This window comes from Ursus americanus, chromosome 13, assembly GCF_024610735.1.
Source record: "Ursus americanus isolate L20-20 chromosome 13, mUrsAme1.1.p, whole genome shotgun sequence".
NCBI classification, from domain to species: Eukaryota; Metazoa; Chordata; class Mammalia; order Carnivora; family Ursidae; genus Ursus; species Ursus americanus.
The window spans coordinates 16,068,201-16,076,911 of record NC_142139.1 but is presented as its reverse complement, the minus strand read 5'-3'; the positions used below and the strand labels follow the sequence as shown (position 1 = coordinate 16,076,911).

Here is an 8,711-nt window from a genome sequence, read left to right as displayed (position 1 = left end):
ACCCTATGATCCAGCAAATGTACTACTAGGTATTTACCCAAAGGATACAAAAATACTGATTTGAAGGAATACATGCACCCAATGTTTATAGCAGCATTATCAATCATAGCCAAATTACAGAAAGAGCCCAGATATCCATTGACTGATGAATGGGTTAAGAAGATGTGGGGTGTGTGTGTGTGTGTGTGTGTGTGTGTAATGGAATATTACTCAGCCATAAAAAAGAATGAAATCTTGCCATCTGCATTGACATGCAGCTAGAAAGTATTATACTAAGTGAAATAAATCAGTCAGAGAAAGACAAATACCACATGATTTCACTCGTATTTAAGAAACAAAACAGATGAACATAGTGGGCAAAAAAAAGAGAGAGAAATCAGAAGACAGCCTCTTAATTACAGAGAACAAACTGAGGGTTACTGGAGGGGAGGTGGGTGGGAGCATGGGTTAAATGGGTGACAGGGATTAAGGAGGGCAGTTGTGATGAGCATTACTTAATTGTATGTAAGTGATGCATCACAAAATCCTACACCTGAAACTAATATTACACTGCATATTAACTAACTGGAATTTAAATAAAAACTTGAAAAAGATTTAAAAAATCAATCAATATTGTACAATTTTTTAGAAATCATTTATTCATATGTTGCTCCTTGGTTAGACACCAAAGCTACCTGAAGACTTTAAGGGTAGGCTGAGGGGAATAAAAATGTAGATTTTTTTCTCTCTCAGTAGCCTTGTACATTTATTTCTCACATTCTCACCACACATATTCAGGCATATAGAATTTGCCCCAGGACCTCCCCTTCTGGGTCAAGTCATACAGGCTCAGGACTTTCCATATCCCCAGGTTTGGCAGTGGCTATATGCTCAAAAATCTAGAGGTTTTGGTTGTTCTATTCTCATTCCTCTTGATCTTTCCACATCTTCTCTAGAGTCTCATGCACACAGCTTTTGCTGAGAAGGACAATTTGTGGGCAACCTGATTAAGGAAACGTTGTAACTCTTTGAATTCACAATGCCCACCCATCTCTATAATGAGATGTCCAACCTTCATAGGAGTCACGTTGTAGCCAAAGGCACTTCTGCCTCCCCCGTGTGCTGCCTCATACCCTTGCATGTGATGGACTTCAAAGGGGCTGGTACTCTCCATAAGGCAAACATGTTCTTGGGGTCCATAGAGTGGTTCATTGTCAGGCGCATCATTTCAAAATGGCCTCAATGGAGGTAACCACCACCAAGTGCCAAGATTGCAAAACTGCCTTCTGTGAACTCAGTAGCTTCAGTAGAAGGTCCATATATGTCAGTCAAGTTTTTAGATTCTCTTCTCACTTTTGGCACAAATGGTGCCCTTTCAACAAATCTAATCTTGGGCTTTTCAGGAATGGAAACATCTTCAAAAGTTGCCTCCTGGAGGAGCATCTGTAGCCCAGCAATGGGAGGTGGGGCTGCCCAAGAATCTGACAACGCTGCTCACAGGAGTGGTCCCCTGGCTCAAGCCAGCAGCTGCCACATGGTCACCTGTGTCTGGCAGCACCAGGCTCCCCACAGACACCCTTAACTTACATATTTTTAATTGCTAGTGAATCACATACATTTAAATGTTTATTGACCTTTTGGAATTTTCTTCTGTGAATTTGTAGTTCATGTCCTTATCATATTTTCTTTTTTCTTTTTTTTTTTTTTTTAAATTTATTTATTTGACAGAGATAGAGACAGCCAGCGAGAGAGGGAACACAAGCAGGGGGAGTGGGAGAGGAAGAAGCAGGCTCACAGCAGAAGAGCCTTATATTTTCTTATCAGTTTATAAGAGCATGTATTCATCTTTGCATATCTCATGTCTAGTATAGAACTTAGCACACAGTAGTTATTCAACAAATAACGTATTTTTGTAACCAAAAATATTCCCACAGGACACAAGGCCAGGGGTTCTAACTTTGAATCCTGATTGCCAAGAATTTACATCTAACTTCAGGAAAATCAAATTCTTGGAATCTGAAAATGCTGACCACAGTCAGACCCCCAGTAGCCCTGACACTATATATCCTAAAAGTCTGAGACTTGAGATAGAATACCTCTTATATAAAAATTTTCTAAAGAATAGACCAGGAAGAAGAGTGGGGGCCATTTATGTGGTATCACTGAGAGGTACCACAAGGTTGGTCTGTAGTCAAGCCTTGGTCTGCCAGAACCCCAACAGCCATCATCTCTAAAGCAGTCATCATACCTTAACAAGTCATAGAGTAATCAAGACCAACTATGTTTTCTATGGGATATTTTGGAAAATAAACAGACATTTCCTATCAAAATCTCATTGGATTCATATTTTAAGAAGCCTTGGTCAACCAAGACCATGCAGAAAAATCCCTAAAGGAACATCTATCTATAATGCTTCCTTTTAATATATATTAATTAATGTATATGATATACATAACATATGCAATTTATATTATATTTACTTTTAATGTTTATAAGAACATACATTTGTATTTTCTCTCTTTTATTGTAATGATCAGGACATTTTTACGATATTAAAGAGTTTTCTAATAATAGAACCCGACCTAGTAACATTGTGCCTTTAGGAAAGAGAGCCTCATGTGTCTGTTGCACAGGATGTCATTGGGAATCGTTTGAACCATCATTCAAGAGACAGGAGGCCTTTTAGGAAAAAAATCCCATGGCATTTTATTGCCTACTTTGATATACTGCCAAGTTTTCACGAGAATTATCACATTCATTCTTTACATTAACTTGTGAGAAAGACCAAAACGAAAACAAAACAAAAACAAACTATACATATAAATTCTATGGGACTATTAATCAGAAGATACATCATGTATTTATTAGTAACAGCTTTTTGAGATATATATAAAAAAGAAACACTACCATATTAAATGTACACATTTAAAAATGTTTCCAGATTTCAGAAAGGCAAGAAAGATATGTTTCTGTTCGTCTGTTTGTTATTTTAGCATCAGGGAACCATGATGGCACTAACCCTCTCTTATATGAGAAAACAGAAGTGGAATTCCTTACTTAAAGAATCAAGATAGGGATGATCTTGGTTCAGTGCTTTTTGTATGACAGGTTTGCTGGAGCAAAGGGAGTAAGGAAAGAGTTTAAAGTATGATGTTAGGTCAGTCAGAGGGGAGGAGGCTCTGGCAGGAAAGGAAGCGGAGCTGAGAATTTGGGCCTTAGGCTAGTCAGACTCTGTCCAGGCTGTGGTTTTGCCTTTAGCCACCCTGTTTCTGACCATAGGGATTACTATTCGAAGCATTCCAAGCTGTAAGCACAATCTGTCTGGTCTTTTTATTTTCTTTTATCATTCCATTCCAGCACTCTGCCTCACCTTCAGACACCAGTCATTTCCTCTATTCCTACCAGATATACCCACCAGAATGTTTGTATTCTTTTTTTTTTAAGATTTATTTTATTTATTTTAGAGAGAAAGTAAGAGAAAGAGAGGTAGGGAGAGGCAGAGGGAGAGGGAAAGAGACTCAAGCAGACTCTGCACAGAGTTCAAGCCTGATGTGGGGCTTGATCTCATGACCCTGAGATCGGGACCAGAGCAGAAACCAAGAGTCAGCTGCTCAATGGACTGCACCACCCAGGTGCCTCAGAATGCTTGTCTAAGAGAGATCGAAAGACTTTTGACTCAAAGAAATAAATTTCCAATGGTACAACTGAGGGGCTATGATAAATAGCAGAAAAGACATTTTTGGTTAGATGCTCACATTTATATGTGTATATGTGCCCTCAGAGTTATAACTAAAGACATACAAAATGTGACCTTGGTAGTTTCCTTAACAAATGTGTCAGCTTGTCCTTGGGTGGTGATTGGATGGCTTGTTTAGTGGCACTGCAGCAACGGCAAAGGCTGAAATACTGTGTAACAATGTTTCTCTCACAAGGCTTTGCAATGCCCATTTTAGCTTTGGAATCTTGCAGCCATTGGCTGCAAGCCAAGACAGGTGATCCAGAGCACAGTGGCTTGAGACTTCAGGCTTGCTTCAGAGAGCTCTGCCTTCTCCTCCCTGGGGGCCTTGTGTCACAGTCTGAGCCTCAGCCAGCACACAAGCATCTGTGACGCATCCAGGGGAGTGGAGTCGCCCCTGTGATAAGGAAGAACTCAACAGAAACGTGATTTTCCCTATTGTAAATTCTGCTCCGATCTACTGCCCAACTTCCTCTCCTCTTACCCCAGCGTTTCAAGAGAATAGAGACTCTCTGTCTGATAAAGTTTTTTCTTTGCCCACATGAAAGGGGTATGGAGCAATTGCAAGCTTGCTAAAGAGCCGTTGTCTGTGGAGATAACCACAGCTTCGGTTTTTGGGCCACCAGCCCCTATGGCTGCCTCTCTTCCTACCATCCGTTTGAGCAGGAACAGTAGTTTGCGCCAACTCCAGAACTTCAAGCATGTCATTTCTGAAACCACAACAAGTCTCTTAAGCTTCCTGAACAAAGTGCTCAGAGTGGAAAGCCATGAAGTTCTTTTGGGCCTCCTAAAACCACAAAGCTGATTACCGAACAAAGCCTCAGCGCATCTGAGCACATGGGTGCCTTTCTTGGAGCTCATCTCAGAACATGAAAAACAGTTATTGAGAGTAGTGACTAGGGAAGGGGTAGGGGTGGGGGTGGGGAGTCTGCCTTCTCTGCTCAGAGCAGTAACACCATCTAGACCATCTGCACCAGTGATGGTTCACAGCTCTGTCAAGCAAAAGGACCTACCTGTAATATCAAATCTTAACAATTTTATTAGTAGAATCTAAGAAAATATATAATAACCAAAAGCTAGTGTGAATTTAGTATTCTTTCATATAGATTTATATTTTGCTAGTTCTAGTCATATTTACATTTTTAAAAAATATTGGTACATTTGCACAAAACATTAATTTTTCACTCCTGAAATTATGCGTCTAGAATCTAGATTCATGGACCCTTTGCAATAACTCCATGGACCACTAGGGGTCCCACCAGAGGCTGGGAACAACTGACAAATGGGAACTATTCATCACAGCCAGTACTCAACTAGATAAAGTAGCTGCAAGCTCCCGTGGAAGAGAATCGACTATGCATTTGGATGCCTTTCAATTTGGTGTTTATTTATGAGTCCAGAATTTCTAGGATAAATTTCTCTTGGAATGTAATGCCAGGAACTCTGTTATTTCTTAAATCATTTAAAATTTTGCCTCAGTTTTATTGAGATATAATTAACTTATAACATTGTGTGAGTTTATGGTGTACAGCATGTTGATTTGATACATTTATGTATTGCAAATGATTCCCACTGCAGCTTTGGCTAACACCTCCATCCAGTCACAGAAACTATGTATCTCTGAAGGACATTTGTATTTCCTCCTTTCATGCAATGCACACTATATTATTCCCTGTATTTCCAGTTTTTCCATAGCTAGGAGGAAATCTAGAACTAAATGTAATGCTCAGTTGTGACAATCACCTGGTGCCTCAACCCCTGCACTTTCTGCTTATTCCTCAGCATTGCTAGTTTTCCTTTTTTATTTTTCAAGCATCTCTCTAAATGTGATCTTCATTACAGGCCTCCTCACCTCGTGGAAATTAGATAGGCATAAATTATAAACAAGCACCAAGTCCCTCCTTTGACTATCAGCCTCCAAGGTGGTAAAAAGAGCAAAATGTTCTGCAGAGGGGCTTCTTCTGGGCCACTGAGCTATTCTGCCATCTCCTCTGCCAAGTGCATGCTTGTGGACTAGTATCATCCAATTTCCTAGGCCACATTTCTCCAAGATGATAGGGAGCACAAGGATAGTGGTGGCTGAGAAGTGTGCCTCATATCACAACACCTACCCTGCACAGGCTTCAAAGCAAAGCAAAACAAAACAAAACAAACCAAGCAAAATCTTGTCTGTCCTAAGGAATTCAAGAGAACTGACCAACACAGATGGGCAGCAAAGAAGCTCATACAAGGTGCCAAGGGCTATCCCCAACATTCTCACTGGCAGGATCTCCTGACTACTCTTCCAGCAAACTTCTTTTCTATTTTATTTCTCATCTGACCTGTTGCCCTTGCCTTGTTCCAGTCTCTCATCTGTTTCCTTCTTTCCCAACCTGCCTCTCTCTGTCAATGGACTAAATCATCTTACCACCAGGGGGCAGTGCAATTAAAGAAACGGGTTCAAAGGGTTTGAAGCTCTAGACTAGGAAGTATTTGTGATAAAATCATTCCATAAATTTGTCTTTCTGCATGATTTTTTTTACATTCTACTTTTTAAACTTAAATTTTGGTGATGTGCCCACTTGTAAATCTACATTCATATCAATGTTTTTATAAACAGGACTGTCCTGGATTCTGTCACAGTTTTCTTTACTATAAAATGCCACTTAATACTTGGTGCTATGATGTATATGTCAAAATACAGACCCAGAGGTCATTACACTCCACTTCAGTCTCCTTTGGGTACAAACCACAAAGTTATAATAATGAGGTATTTCTTAGAACTAAACTCCTTCAGATAGTGTTGTCAGTATTGCAAAGTAAGGGGTTCTCTGAACTCGAAAGGAAGCTAATGTCCTGTGGGTAAGAAGTACTTCCAGTCTGCTTAGTAATTGCCCTCTTTATTATAAATAAAGGCCCCTGTGATTTGATCTGTGTGTTGGGGTTCTGTTTAGACCCCTTGAGGCCAGCTTTGACAGGCTCCAGCTAGTATGTGGAACAAGGTGACTCCTAGCCCCTGCCTCAGAGGCAGTGGCTTTATTCCATTATCCCTAAGCATCTTCTATTATAATGTGGATATGCTATTTGCTTTTCTTTGTTTTTTAAGATTTTGTTACTAGAAATAAAGGTACTGGCAAAGGAGGGTAAGTATTATGATACACATGGCCACTGCTCAGACCTTAGTTCAAACTGTGACTACTATTTAGTACTTAATGAGCACAAGAGGATTACTAGGCATTTTCCAGGAAACAGATAAAAAATAGGCCAGCAGTTCTTCTCAGAAGAAAGCACCAGTCACTACCAAGGAGTTTGGCCTTTGCTGCTTAGAAAGAAACCTGAACTGACCAAGAGACTTAGGATTTCACTAAGGTAGATGGTTCCAGAAAAGTGTTGAGAAATATTTGAAAAAGAAAATAAGAATGATTTGATATTCAAGTATGGTGAGATTTTCCAGATATCTTACATTGGTATATAAAGATTCATTAAGATTGGAAGAACTAGATTTACTGTGGTAATTATTTCACAATATACACAAATACTGAATTATTATGTTGTACATTTGAATCTAACATAAAGCTATTTGTGAATTATATCTCAATTTTTTTAAAAAAGCTGAACTTCCTTAAAAAGTACTGAAAAGGGGTGACTGGGTGGCTCAGTCGTTAAGTGTCTGCCTTTGGCTCAGGGCATGATCGAGCCCCACGTCTGGCTCTTCCGCTGGGAGCCTGCTTCTTCCTCTTCCACTCCCCCTGCCTGTGTTCCCTCTCTTGCTGGCTGTCTCTTTCTCTGTCAAATAAATAAATAAAATCTTAAAAAAAAAAAAAAGTACTGAAAAGATCAAATTGCTAGGTAATTCAGGGCAGAGCAAAGGAAACAAGAAACTCTGTCGCCCAGTTTGTGTAGGAGGATAGGAACCTAGCTTAGATGGGTGCCTTATTCCAAGATATAACACCATCTCCTGCCATAAAAATGGGAAGTTGTTTTTTTTTTCTTCAGATAAAGTCAATTAGCTAGCACAGAGGATCACTCTAATTATGAGGTAAAGTGAGGATAAACTATGTGTGACAAATGGTACTATCAAACTGTCTTACTTGAGGACTAGTTATGGTTCATCTTAAAGATATGTATATAACTGGGGATGAGATCTTTCTGTCTCTGCAATCTTTTAGCAGATTGCCTGTGATGTGCATTCAGGCTTAATGCTTATTCTCCCTAAAAGACAAGAAAAAGAAAACAGGTTTAGTAAAGAATATGAAAGGAGGTTATAGAGGGAGTGCACTAAATATGGGCACTGTGTTTATATAGCTACCCTATGAGGTAGGTATTATTATTACTATCATTAATACTCCTGTATAAAGGAGAAAAATGAGTGAGTGAGGGGAAGGAAGTAATTTTCCTCGAGTTTCCCTGTGAAAGACATCGGATTCTAATGTGGCTCATGTTCTTAATGCTACCATGCTTCCTGACCCCAGAGTTTGCATTCTTAACCATGATGCTGCCCTGTCTCCAGAAGGGAGTGTAAATCTAGAATAAATTGAGGAAAGACAGGAGAGAGGCTCAAGGGAGGTGGTCCTGGATCTAGCTTCTCAGCATTCCTGCCACACTGATAGATGAGTACAATTTATTTTAGTTTCCCTGGTAATAAATCTCTGTTATTTTATTCCAGTTCTACGTGCTTGAGGGTCTTTCAGCACAGACATGGCATTACTTCTTAAGTGAATCAGACTTCAGCAGAGAGAAACCACTCAGTAGATATATTCAGTTTTGTGACCAAAACTTGGGAATAATGATATCTATAAATAGTTTGATGACAAGTTGTCCTCTAGGAACTAAGATAAATAACACCCATCTTCATCACTTCAGTCAAAACTATGTAAAAAACTGCATACATTATGGAAGAAGGCAAGCATACTATTAGTGAGAGGAAAATCATCATCAAGCATCTCTATTTAGTGAGAGGGAAATATCTGTTGAAAGAAAGGATTCCCTGGGAAGAGAATTCTTTGCACCGAGTTCA

At 39.5% G+C, this 8,711-nt stretch overlaps 1 pseudogene; it reads right to left on the bottom strand.

Annotated features, from left to right (window-relative positions):
• Positions 1-760: 760 nt before the first annotated feature.
• LOC123793144 (large ribosomal subunit protein uL16m pseudogene) lies at positions 761-1,515 on the bottom strand (annotated as a pseudogene).
• Between the last annotated feature and the right edge of the window lie 7,196 nt (positions 1,516-8,711).